The sequence below is a fragment of the Poecile atricapillus genome, chromosome 9 (assembly GCF_030490865.1).
Source record: "Poecile atricapillus isolate bPoeAtr1 chromosome 9, bPoeAtr1.hap1, whole genome shotgun sequence".
NCBI lineage: Eukaryota > Metazoa > Chordata > Aves > Passeriformes > Paridae > Poecile > Poecile atricapillus.
In genome coordinates this window covers 23,329,943-23,341,354 of record NC_081257.1, presented here as the reverse complement: position 1 = coordinate 23,341,354, position 11,412 = coordinate 23,329,943, and the positions used below count along the sequence as shown (strand labels likewise).

The 11,412-nt window shown below is 51.2% G+C and overlaps 1 long non-coding RNA gene across 3 annotated transcripts; it reads right to left on the bottom strand.

The window, feature by feature from the left end:
* Positions 1 to 1,051: 1,051 nt before the first annotated feature.
* LOC131582119 (uncharacterized) lies at positions 1,052 to 10,801 on the bottom strand. Of its 3 annotated transcripts, none has more exons than XR_009278283.1 (5): positions 10,419 to 10,801; positions 3,267 to 3,472; positions 2,441 to 2,618; positions 1,693 to 1,827; positions 1,052 to 1,129 (listed from the first exon to the last, which is right to left on the bottom strand). It is a non-coding gene; the product is annotated as an uncharacterized LOC131582119 (long non-coding RNA). The 3 variants fall into 3 exon arrangements; XR_009278284.1 differs by lacking the exon at positions 1,052 to 1,129 and adding an exon at positions 1,136 to 1,440; XR_009278282.1 differs by lacking the exon at positions 1,052 to 1,129 and having other exon boundaries at positions 1,136 to 1,827.
* Positions 10,802 to 11,412: the final 611 nt, after the last annotated feature.

Here is an 11,412-nt window from a genome sequence, read left to right as displayed (position 1 = left end):
TGTGCTCAGAAGGGAAGGGAATAAGGGAATCCACGTGGTCTGGGTGAGGACAGAACAGGCTGGAAAAGCTCCTGTGGAGCAGAGCTCAGGGCCAGCAGCACGAGCAGTGAGAGAGGAGAGGGAAGGGAAAATGCCAGGATCTGGGATCTGGGATCAGGATCAGGGATCTGGGATCAGGATCTGGGATCAGGGATCTGGGATCAGGGATCAGGATCTGGGATCAGGGATCAGGGATCAGGGATCAGGATCAGGGATCAGGATCAGGGATCAGGGATCAGGATCAGGGATCAGGGATCAGGGATCTGGGATCAGGGATCAGGATCTGGGATCAGGGATCAGGGATCAGGGATCAGGATCAGGGATCAGGGATCAGGGATCAGGATCAGGGATCAGGATCAGGGATCAGGGATCAGGATCAGGGTTCTGGGGTGGCTGTGGGGAGTGACCAGGGCAGGGCAGCTGCAGGGGGGCAGGGACAGGATCAGGGCTCCCAGGGAACAGCCCTGGGCTGGCACATGAAGGAGCAGGGTTCTGTTTCCAGGGGAAAAGGCTGCACTGTAAATCCAGACCTCAGCAGTGCCAGAGGATCCTCACAGGACAGAGTGCTCCTCATTCCTGCCCTGGGAGTGGATGTGCTTTATCCAACCACTGTCCCGAGATGAGGACACCCCTTCTTCCCTTCCCTTCCCTTCCCTTCCCTTCCCTTCCCTTCCCTTCCCTTCCCTTCCCTTCCCTTCCCTTCCCTTCCCTTCCCTTCCCTTCCCTTCCCTTCCCTTCCCTTCCCTTCCCTTCCCTTCCCTTCCCTTCCCTTCCCTTCCCTTCCCTTCCCTTCCCTTCCCTTCCCTTCCCTTCCCTTCCCTTCCCTTCCCTTCCCTTCCCTTCCCTTCCCTTCCCTTCCCTTCCCTTCCCTTCCCTCCCCTCCCCTTCCCTCCCCTCCCCTCCCCTCCCCTCCCCTCCCCTCCCCTCCCCTCCCCTCCCCTCCCCTCCCCTCCCCTCCCCTCCCCTCCCCTCCCCTCCCCTCCCCTCCCCTCCCCTCCCCTCCCCTCTGTCATTCCATGTTTCTCTGTGCTGTTCTCCTCTGCTCAGCACACATTTGACCTCAGGGAAGAAGTGACTGTGAAAAACAGGCCTAGGAAGAGAGAACATTTATTTTCTGGCATAAATATAATAATAGTAATACAGTAAAATCTGGCTCAGAAGCCGAGGGCTTATGTATTTCACATTTTGTGTATTAAATATTTAAATTCATGGAAATGTTTACTTAGATACTTATATTTCATGGGCTATAAAACAATAATAACCAACTCCAAATTAGTCATTTCCTTTCAGATAATAAAGTCACAATGAGAAAAAATTTGTAGCTTCCAGTTGTTCCAACCAGTGTTTGAAACAACACGAAAATCTCTTCAGCAGTCATTACAGCATAATTGCTTTGGAAAGCTGCAAGAGAATTACCACAGCTTTTTGTTGCTGTTTGTTTTGCTAAAGGAAAGTTAATTTTATTCAAAATTATTAACTATTTCCATCTCCTTATCCCTACAAAGCAGAGAAGTGAATTGGGAATTTCTGTTCAATATCATAGAATCATTAAGGCTGGGGAAAGCCTCCAAATCCCCGAGTCCATCTCTGATTACCAAACTCTATCAAAAGACTTTTCTACAAATGAAATCACACAGCTCATTTCTCTCGAACCTTTCAGAAAGCAGCTCAGACCTGCCAGGATGCTTTGCCTTGAGTTGCCAGGGTGGATTTTGTGGTAAACCAAATATCCACGTGCACCTTTGCAATCCCAGTTTGGTGTGAAGCTCACAAATGATGCATTTCCTTCTGTAAACACGAAAGGAAATATAATTAGTAGTGGTATTTTATCAATATCTATTGGCATAATTATATTTGTTTTTAAATTTATATAAATATTTCTATTTTATTTCTATTTTATTTCAATTTTATTTCATTATATTTATATTTATACTTATAGTAATATTATTTATATCTATATCTATATCTATATCTATATCTATATCTATATCTATATCTATATCTATATCTATATCTATATCTATATCTATATTTATTGCATTTCTATTTCTATTTCTATTTCTATTTCTATTTCTATTTCTATTTCTATTTATATCTATATCTATATCTATATCTATATCTATATTTATTACATTTATATTTATATTTATATTTATATTTATATTTATATTTATATTTATATTTATATTTATATTTATATTTATATTTATATTTTATTTATTATTTTGTTAATTATTTTTTACAAACATCTTTGCATTTTAGCTAATTAAGAGGCTGCATTTCATTTCTATTATTTGGGGGATACTCAAAATTCCTGTCTGATGCTGAAGCACTGGGGATGCCAGGTGGGATTTTCTGGCAGTTTTACAAAGCTTTTTGAAGGAAAGCAAACGTGAATTACTTGAGCTGGAAGACAAAAAGCTGCTGTTGAAGCACAAGTGTGAGGCTCGGGATGTTCTGTTCCCATCCCTGGCAGGAACTCCCTGGGGCATTTCCAGGCAGCTTCCCCAGCCTCGCCTGCCTTGGGGAGCCTCAGGGGGCTGGTCCTGCCCTTCCCAAAGCTGCAATTCCTGCAGGTCCTGGAACCGTGGAAAGGAAATCCTCAGAATTCCAGAGTGGTTGGGTTGGGAGGGATCTGAAATCCCCCCCAGTGCCCCCCAGCCATGGCAGGGACACCCCCACTGTCCCAGGGTCACCCCCACTGTCCCAGGGACACCTCCCACTGCCCCAGGGACACCTCCCCCTGTCCCCAGGGACACCTCCCCCTGTCCCAGGGTCACCTCCCACTGTCCCAGGGTCACCTCCCCCTGTCCCAGGGTCACCTCCCCCTGTCCCAGGGACACCTCCCCCTGTCCCAGGGTCACCTCCCACTGCCCCAGGGACACCTCCCCCTGTCCCAGGGTCACCTCCCACTGTCCCAGGGTCACCTCCCCCTGTCCCAGGGTCACCTCCCACTGTCCCAGGGTCACCCCCACTGTCCCAGGGACACCTCCCACTGCCCCAGGGACACCTCCCACTGTCCCAGGGTCACCTCCCACTGTCCCAGGGACACCTCCCACTGTCCCAGCTGCTCCCAATGTCCAGCCTGGCCTGGGACACTGCCAGGGATCCAGGATCCAGGGATATTGCTCTGGGAATTCCAGCCCAGCCCCTGCCCACCCTCCCAGGGATTATTCCTTCCTTGTGAACCCCCTTAGGCTGGAGGGTGCAGACCCAAAAAGCCAAACCTGCTCCTGCTCATCCTGTTGCACACCCAGCTGGCAAAAAAAATACCAAAAGAGCATCTCCATGCCCAAAACGCCTCAGTGGAACAGAGATCTCTCCATAACACAGAAAACATCCCTGCCTGGGTTTGTCAGGTGGTGTTTGGGCATCATTGGAAGCCTTAAACATCACACAGCACCCTCAGAACTGCAAAGAGGTGATGCTGCTCCTGCCACAAAGAAAAACAGCCCCCAAGTTAAAGGATTTCAGGGAAATCTGTTCAGTATTTGGCCAACATCCTGGTTCCTCCAGGAGCTTGCAGCAGCAGCCAGCACCTCAGTCAGTATGATTCATTGGATCAATAATTCTAAGGTCTTGTACCTAAAAGGTTGAAAAATGTGATCTAACCTGGCAGAAGAGAAATGATTGTAATGTTCAGCAAAACAGTTAATGAGGCTTGGAAAAAGCAGACTTTGAGGGGAGAGAAATATGTCCGAGTTTAACCTTGCCCAGAGCTCCAGCAGAACGTTCCCTCCTCAAGGTTAACTCTGCAGCCCCCACAAACACCTTCAGTTTTTCAATATTTCCACTCTTTACTGGCTGGCCTTGCCCTTTCCCCATTTCCACGTTCTGGAGGACCTGCTCTCTTTTCCAGCTCCCAATATCCCTCATCATTTCTTACTGAATGCTTCATTTCAGTAGCTTGGTTACATAAAGGCACAGAAATGCATTTTGCTTCTCCTCTACCTGCAAGTTTTGTTTTTAAGTCCTTCTTTTTTTCTTCCATCCATTACCATCCAACTCCAAATTTCAAAGGTCCCTTCCCAGATCCCTTTTGACTCCCCTCAGATAAGAAAATTCCATCTTACACTCCAGTATTTGTGCTCAAAGCAAACCAATAGTGGCAGTGGGAGCCAGGAGTGGTGTTATTTTAACATTTCACTATTCTGAGTTAAACAGACACTGGCAACTGCAGTTTCCTGGTCTGTGCAAACACTTCCCACAAGGCAGCCCTGGCTGGGATGTGTTGGGATCTGCCCATCCCTTTCCAGGGATCCTCACCACACCACAATGACTGGAGAAGGAAATGTCAGAGCCGTGATGGAAAGCTGTTTATCCTCTTAGGGGGGCTTCTAGAGGCCATGGAGTGTCAGGGCAATGGGGAAGGGTTTCAGGTGGGGAGGGAGCAGGTTTGGATGGGATATGGGGGATAAATCCCCCCCTGGCACAGCTGGGGCTGTCCTGGATCCCTGGCAGTGCCCAGTCCAGGCTGGGGCAGTGGGAGCTGTCCCTGCCATGGCTGGGGAATGAGGTGATCCTGAAGGTCCCTTCCACCCAAACCCTTCTGGGATTCTGTGACAATCAAAGCCCCACTCTGCTGCTCCTCAGAGCACCCCCTGCAGCCTCACCAACACCTCTTTGCCTTCCAAATGCACAATTTCCCACCCATTCCTTCTCTGCCAGGAGCCCAGCCCAGGGAATGTGCTGGGAGCAGCAGGGAAACGTCCCCGTGCTTGTCCCTCCCTGATCCCTGAGCCTCCACAGCCCTGGAGCTGCACATCCTTCCCTCTGCACAGCATCCTGCCCACGGTGGAGACAATTACATCTTTCTGATCTCATTTCTATAATTCACTTCCCTATCTAATCAACAATTATCCCTAATGAACTTTCCACTGCTCGTTCAAACTCAGCAGCTTCTCCTTCCTCGTGTGAGACAGGAGGGAGAGCCCGGTGGCTCCTGGCATATAATGTTTTATGGAGTGATTTCTGAATAATCACACTTGGATTTTAGAGCTGTTTAACAGCCAGAGCAAATGGCAGGCAAAGGAACTGAGGTGAGGAGTATGACCTATGAAAACGAGGCAAATTCATTTGGAAAAATCCGTTATTAGGGAAAGGTCTCCTCGTCACAGCTCCATAAATCACGCTGTGAAAATGCAGCACGATTGGAGGAGCAAATAGTTGTATAATTCTGTATCCCTGCAGTCATCTGAATGGGAATAATGGTGTAGGCAAAAGGAAATATTTGTGTCCTGCTTGAAGATGCGTGAAAATGTGGAATAGGTTATGAATTACCCTGTTCTTTGGGACCTCTCAGATAAATAACTCAGAGATTGCTTTGCATGGACACCTGACTTAACTGACAGCCCAAATTCTAAGGTCAAGGTAATCCTGCTGCTCCCAAATCCTGCTGTTCCCAAATCCTGCTGTTCCCAAATCCCACTGTTCCCAAATCCCACTGTTCCCAAATCCCACTGTTCCCAAATCCTGCTGCTCCCAAATCCTGCTGCTCCCAAATCCCACTGTTCCCAAATCCTGCTGCTCCCAAATCCTGCTGTTCCCAAATCCTGCTGTTCCCAAATCCTGCTGCTCCCAAATCCTGCTGCTCCCAAATCCTGCTGTTCCCAAATCCTGCTGTTCCCAAATCCCGCTGTTCCCAAATCCTGCTGCTCCCAAATCCTGCTGCTCCCAAATCCTGCTGTTCCCAAATCCTGCTGTTCCCAAATCCCGCTGTTCCCAAATCCTGCTGTTCCCAAATCCTGCTGCTGTTCCCAAATCCTGCTGCTCCCAAATCCTGCTGTTCCCAAATCCTGCTGTTCCCAAATCCTGCTGCTCCCAAATCCTGCTGCTCCCAAATCCTGCTGCTCCCAAATCCTGCTGGTGCTCCCAAATCCTGCTGTTCCCAAATCCTGCTGTTCCCAAATCCTGCTGTTCCCAAATCCTGCTGCTCCCAAATCCTGCTACTCCCAAATCCTGCTGTTCCCAAATCCTGCTGCTCCCAAATCCTGCTGTTCCCAAATCCTGCTGTTCCCAAATCCTGCTGCTCCCAAATCCTGCTGTTCCCAAATCCTGCTGCTCCCAAATCCTGCTGCTCCCAAATCCTGCTGTTCCCAAATCCTGCTGCTCCCAAATCCTGCTGCTCCCAGGGACTTCAGAGGGGGTGGGAGCAGCTCCTGGGCAGTCTCTGCTGAGCAGGGCAGGAAGAAAGCACCAAACACTCCCAAGTTTTGGTGAATTTTCAAGCAAACACCAGTTGCAATTATTTCACCTACAACAGGGTTTTGTTTGGTTTGTTTTTTAGGGAAAAAAATAAAAATAAAAGCAGAGCTGAGTAATTTCAAAATAATTCTGAGCTGTTTTGCTTTCAAAGGTACAGTACAAAGGTTTCAAGGTACAATTCCCTTCCTGGAAGCCCAATAAATGCATTGTGATGGAATTACTGCCAATTGTAACACATCCAAAAGGTACTGCAAATATTAAAACATGGTGTAAAATCAGGGACAGAGAACATCCTTATATGTATTTATTTTCCAACACGTGAACTTGCAGTCCTGGCCATGTCAGGACAGCTCAGACCTGTGAATTATCTGATCAATAGCAAACAGGAATGGAAGGGTTTTCAGTTCACTGGCAGAAGTCAAGGAACAGAGAAATAATAACAGCAGCAGTGATTCAATCAGAGGCAGCTGTAGTAGGTGGCACGAAAATGTAGGACAAATGTCAAGCACCCAGACAAATGGCCCTGCTGGAGGGAGAAACCTGGAGTTATCAGAGTGCCTTTGGAAAGGCTCTGGGGTCAGCCTCCTCCTCCTCCTCCTCCTCCTCCTCCAGAGGAGCTCTTGGTGCCAGAAAAAAATTACTCATGGAAGCAAAATCACATGAGGCTGCAGCATTTGTCAAATTCATGGTCCCAATTTTTAAGCCACGGTCACGTCGACCTTCCTGTCATTTTTACTCGAAAACAAAGAAAGGAAAAAAGCACAGAGCTCTGGAGCAGGCAAGAGGAGCTGTTCTGTAAATGCCCATGTTAGCAAATCCCTCTTGGCTTAGCAAAAAGGTTCTTCTTCCTCTGAGTTTAAATTAATGAAAAGACAAATGTGCTCTAAGTGGCCGGGGTGAGGCTGCATCTCCTAGGACAGAAACAGTTCATTCTGTCTGAAGACAGCACAGAACAGGCTCTGGGGTGTTTAGTGCCAGGGATTTACCAGAAAACATCCCATTCCCATGGCTCAGCAGAGGTTAAACTGGGAGTGCAGCTGCCCTGGCACTCCCAGAGCAGCGCTGCTGCTCCTCTGCAGGGCTGCCCCAGGGCTGGCTGCTGCCTGAGCCTCCTGCAGGGATGAGCTGGTTGTCCATGGCCCCAGCTCAGAGCCCAGCTCAGCCCAGCTCAGCCCAGCTCAGCTCAGCTCAGCCCAGCTCAGTGCCCAGCTCAGCTCAGTGCCCAGCTCAGCTCAGAGCCCAGCTCAGCCCAGAGCCCAGCTCAGCTCAGCTCTGCCCAGCTCAGCTCAGCTCAGCCCAGCTCAGAGCCCAGCTCAGCTCAGCTCAGCCCAGAGCCCAGCTCAGCCCAGAGCCCAGCTCAGCTCAGCTCAGCTCAGCTCAGCTCAGCCCAGGGCCCAGCTCAGCCCAGCTCAGCTCAGCTCAGCCCAGAGCCCAGCTCAGAGCCCAGCTCAGCCCAGCTCAGCGCCCAGCTCAGCTCAGAGCCCAGCTCAGCCCAGCTCAGTGCCCAGCTCAGCTCAGTGCCCAGCTCAGCTCAGAGCCCAGCTCAGCCCAGAGCCCAGCTCAGCTCAGCCCAGCTCAGCTCAGCTCAGCTCAGCTCAGAGCCCAGCTCAGCTCAGCCCAGCTCAGCTCAGCCCAGCTCAGCTCAGAGCCCAGCTCAGCTCAGCCCAGCTCAGCCCAGCTCAGCCCAGCTCAGAGCCCAGCTCAGAGCCCAGCTCAGCTCAGAGCCCAGCTCAGCTCAGTGCCCAGCTCAGCTCAGCCCAGCTCAGCCCAGCTCAGCTCAGCTCAGAGCCCAGCTCAGCTCAGCTCAGAGCCCAGCTCAGCCCAGAGCCCAGCTCAGAGCCCAGCTCAGAGCCCAGCTCAGAGCCCAGCTCAGAGCCCAGCCCAGCTCAGCTCAGCCCAGCTCAGAGCCCAGCTCAGCTCAGCCCAGCTCAGCTCAGCTCAGAGCCCAGCTCAGCTCAGCCCAGCTCTGCCCAGCTCAGCTCAGAGCCCAGCCCAGCTCAGCTCAGCCCAGCTCTGCCCAGCTCAGCTCCGCTCAGCTCAGCACAGCTCTGCCCAGCTCAGCCAGCCCCAGCAGCAGGCAGAGATGGACAGGAAGAGACAAATTCCATTTGTCTGCAAGAGCTGTGAGGAATATCTTGTGGAGAACTGGCTGGAGGGTGAGGGACAGGGACAAAGGGCAGGCACAGGGACAAGTGCCCCCGGCCAAGGGCAGAAAACCCCAGAGTTCATCAGGCAATTGTCCAAAGCTGCCCCCAGACAGCTGAGTCAGCTGTGCCAGGAGCCTGCTGGGACCCTGCTGAACACAGCTGCTCTGAGAACTGGGCCAGGAGCAGCCCCCAGCACCTCCCGAGCCTCTGGCAGCCCCATCAGAGTGTGCTGGGACAGGCTGGGCTCAGGCAGCTGCTCCCATTCCCCAGGGAGCTCCCAGCAGCAGGAGCTGCCCTGGCTCCTGCCCAGCCCTTGGCACAGGGGCAGCAGAACCCACACATGGAGCAAACCCCGCTGCCCTGGCAGCTCTGCTCCCCTGGGCCACGGAAAACCGGGCTCAGGGCTTCAAACAGAGCTGGCTCCAATCCCCTGGGGAGGGAATGAGCCTTCCTGAGCCTTCTGGGCTGGAATGAGCCTTCCTGAGCCTTCTGGGCTGGAATGAGCCTTCCAGAGCCTTCTGGGCTGGAATGAGCCTTCCAGAGCCTTCTGGGCTGGAATGAGCCTTCCTGAGCCTTCTGGGCTGGAATGAGCATTCCTGAGCCTTCTGGGCTGGAATGAGCCTTCCAGAGCCTTCTGGGCTGGAATGAGCCTTCCAGACCCCTCTGGATGGAATGAGCCTTCCTGAGCCTTCTGGGCTGGAATGAGCCTTCCAGACCCCTCTGGATGGAATGAGCATTCCAGACCCCTCTGGATGGAATGAGCATTCCAGACCCCTCTGGATGGAATGAGCATTCCAGACCCCTCTGGATGGAATGAGCATTCCAGACCCCTCTGGATGGAAGGAGCCCTGTTCCTCCCTTGCAGGATCCCTGTTCCTCCCTTGCAGGATCCCTCTCTGAGCTCTCCCAGGATGCAGGACTCCAGATATTTCAGAAATCGTTCTTAGATCCCTGCCCAGGGTTGTCTGTTTGTTTCTTGTGGAGTTCAGGTCCTTCCCCCTGCAGAAGTCACAGAGGATTTATTTAACCTGCAGGAATCCCTGCGGACAAGAAATCCCCAGTGCATCAGGCAGCAGGATGTGGGAGGCTGTCACTCAGGGATTTTCTGGATGAATGCTTCCCAAGTGCTCTACAGCCAGGTTCTCTCAAAGCATTTGGGCCTGACTGCACAGTAACAGAACAGATCCCATCCTTTTATCCAGGTGTGGTTTTTTGCTCCTTCACTTCACAATTTTCTCACTTGAATCGAGCAGTGCTGCTCAATTCAGTGCTTCCCTCACATCGTGCATTGAAAGACACCACAAAAAAACTACTGGAAAAGTGAAAACCTTCAGTGAAATGATGTTCCCAGTGACTCCTGGGGTGCTGCTCCCACATCTGCCTCTCCAGATCAGTGCTGAGGGCAAATCCTGCTTTAATCACCGGTTCACAGGTGGGAGAGGCTCCCTTATCCAAGCTCCACATTCTCCAGAAATATTTCTCACTGCATCCAATAACAAGAGTGAAAAAGATCTTTTCTTCCAGCACTCTGCCGGGCCCTGCAGGGTTTTCTTCAGCCCTTTCCTAAATGACAAGTGGGGGAAAAGTTGGAATCCAGGCCCGGGAAGCGTTCCCAGTGCAGGCAATGGGATTCTGCTTGAGTGAAGTCTGAAGAGTTCAGCTAATTGTCAGTAATTTTCTCCTTTCTTGTCCAGCATGATGAAAATGCTGTGGAGGAGCAATCAGCCTGCTGGGAAATTACACACTGAGGAGAAAATGGGAGATTTCCCCGTGGGTCAGGGCCGCTTTGAGGGGCAGCTCCAGTCTTGCACAGATTTAAAAGGCAACTTTTTCAAATTTCTGCTCACTTGCCAAGCTATCATCAGCCAGCACCTCCTTGATTTCCCCCCAGAGCCCTGGGAATGTGATGGCTCCCACAGCCCCAAAATATCCTCACTATCAATACCCTGATGTTCTCCTCGGGGACCCAGCCACATCAGGGTTAGAAATGCATCACACCCCCAAAATCCCAAAAATCAATGTTTTTACCTCCCCTTCCAGTGCCACAGTCCCTGGAGACACTTGGAGATTTTCTGTTCAGTTTTGTCTTAGCTGCATTTTGATCCATGTGGAGAAAACAGAGCCACCCTGCTCCTAATTACAAACATCTCTGCTGCTAATGAGGGGACAGACAGGTGGACAGAGCTCGAAACACCCAAAGGGGCACAGCAGACCTTGCACAGAAGGGGCTTCCAGCTCCTCCTCCTCTGGGAATATTGTCTGCATTCCTCCAGGAGACATTTCAGCTTGTTCCCAGACCGTGGTTTTGGAGTCACTTCTGCTGTTCCCTCCTGATGCATCTGCAGAAAACAAATTGATGTCTGGAGAGTTTTCCTGGGGGCTTGGACACCCTGGCAGTGCCCAGGACCAGGCTGGACATTGGGGCTGGAGCACCTGGGACAGTGGGAGGTGTCCCTGGGGACAGTGGAGGTGACCCTGGGACAGTGGGAGGTGTCCCTGGGACAGTGGGAGGTGACCCTGGGACAGTGGGAGGTGACCCTGGGGACAGTGGGAGGTGACCCTGGGACAGGGGGAGGTGTCCCTGCCATGGCTGGGGGACACTGGGGGGGCTCTGAGGTCCCTCCCAGCCCAAACCATCCTGGGATTCTTGTCCTGCTGGGCTGTTTTAACCAACTCCTTGTGGGATGCTGAGGAAAGCCAGGCTGTGATGTTGATGAGGAAGAGGGAAAGGTTTTTTTGCACAGCTGTTGTGATGGACATTCCCTTTGAGCTGCTGTGCCCAGTGTTCAACACATTCTCCATGCTGGGGTTGGCAGAGCTGCTCCGGGTTCTGGTTCACAATGAAAGAGCCACAAGAACATGAAAGTCCTTCTCTTCCTCTCTCATCTAAAACTGTAATTTTCCAGCCAGGACAGATTTTTTGTTGTTGTTTTTAAGTTTCTAAGGACCTAGTCTTGTCCTTTTTATTGTCATCCATCCTATTTTCATTACTGCAGCCCTCCCAGTCAAATCCTCCCTCTCA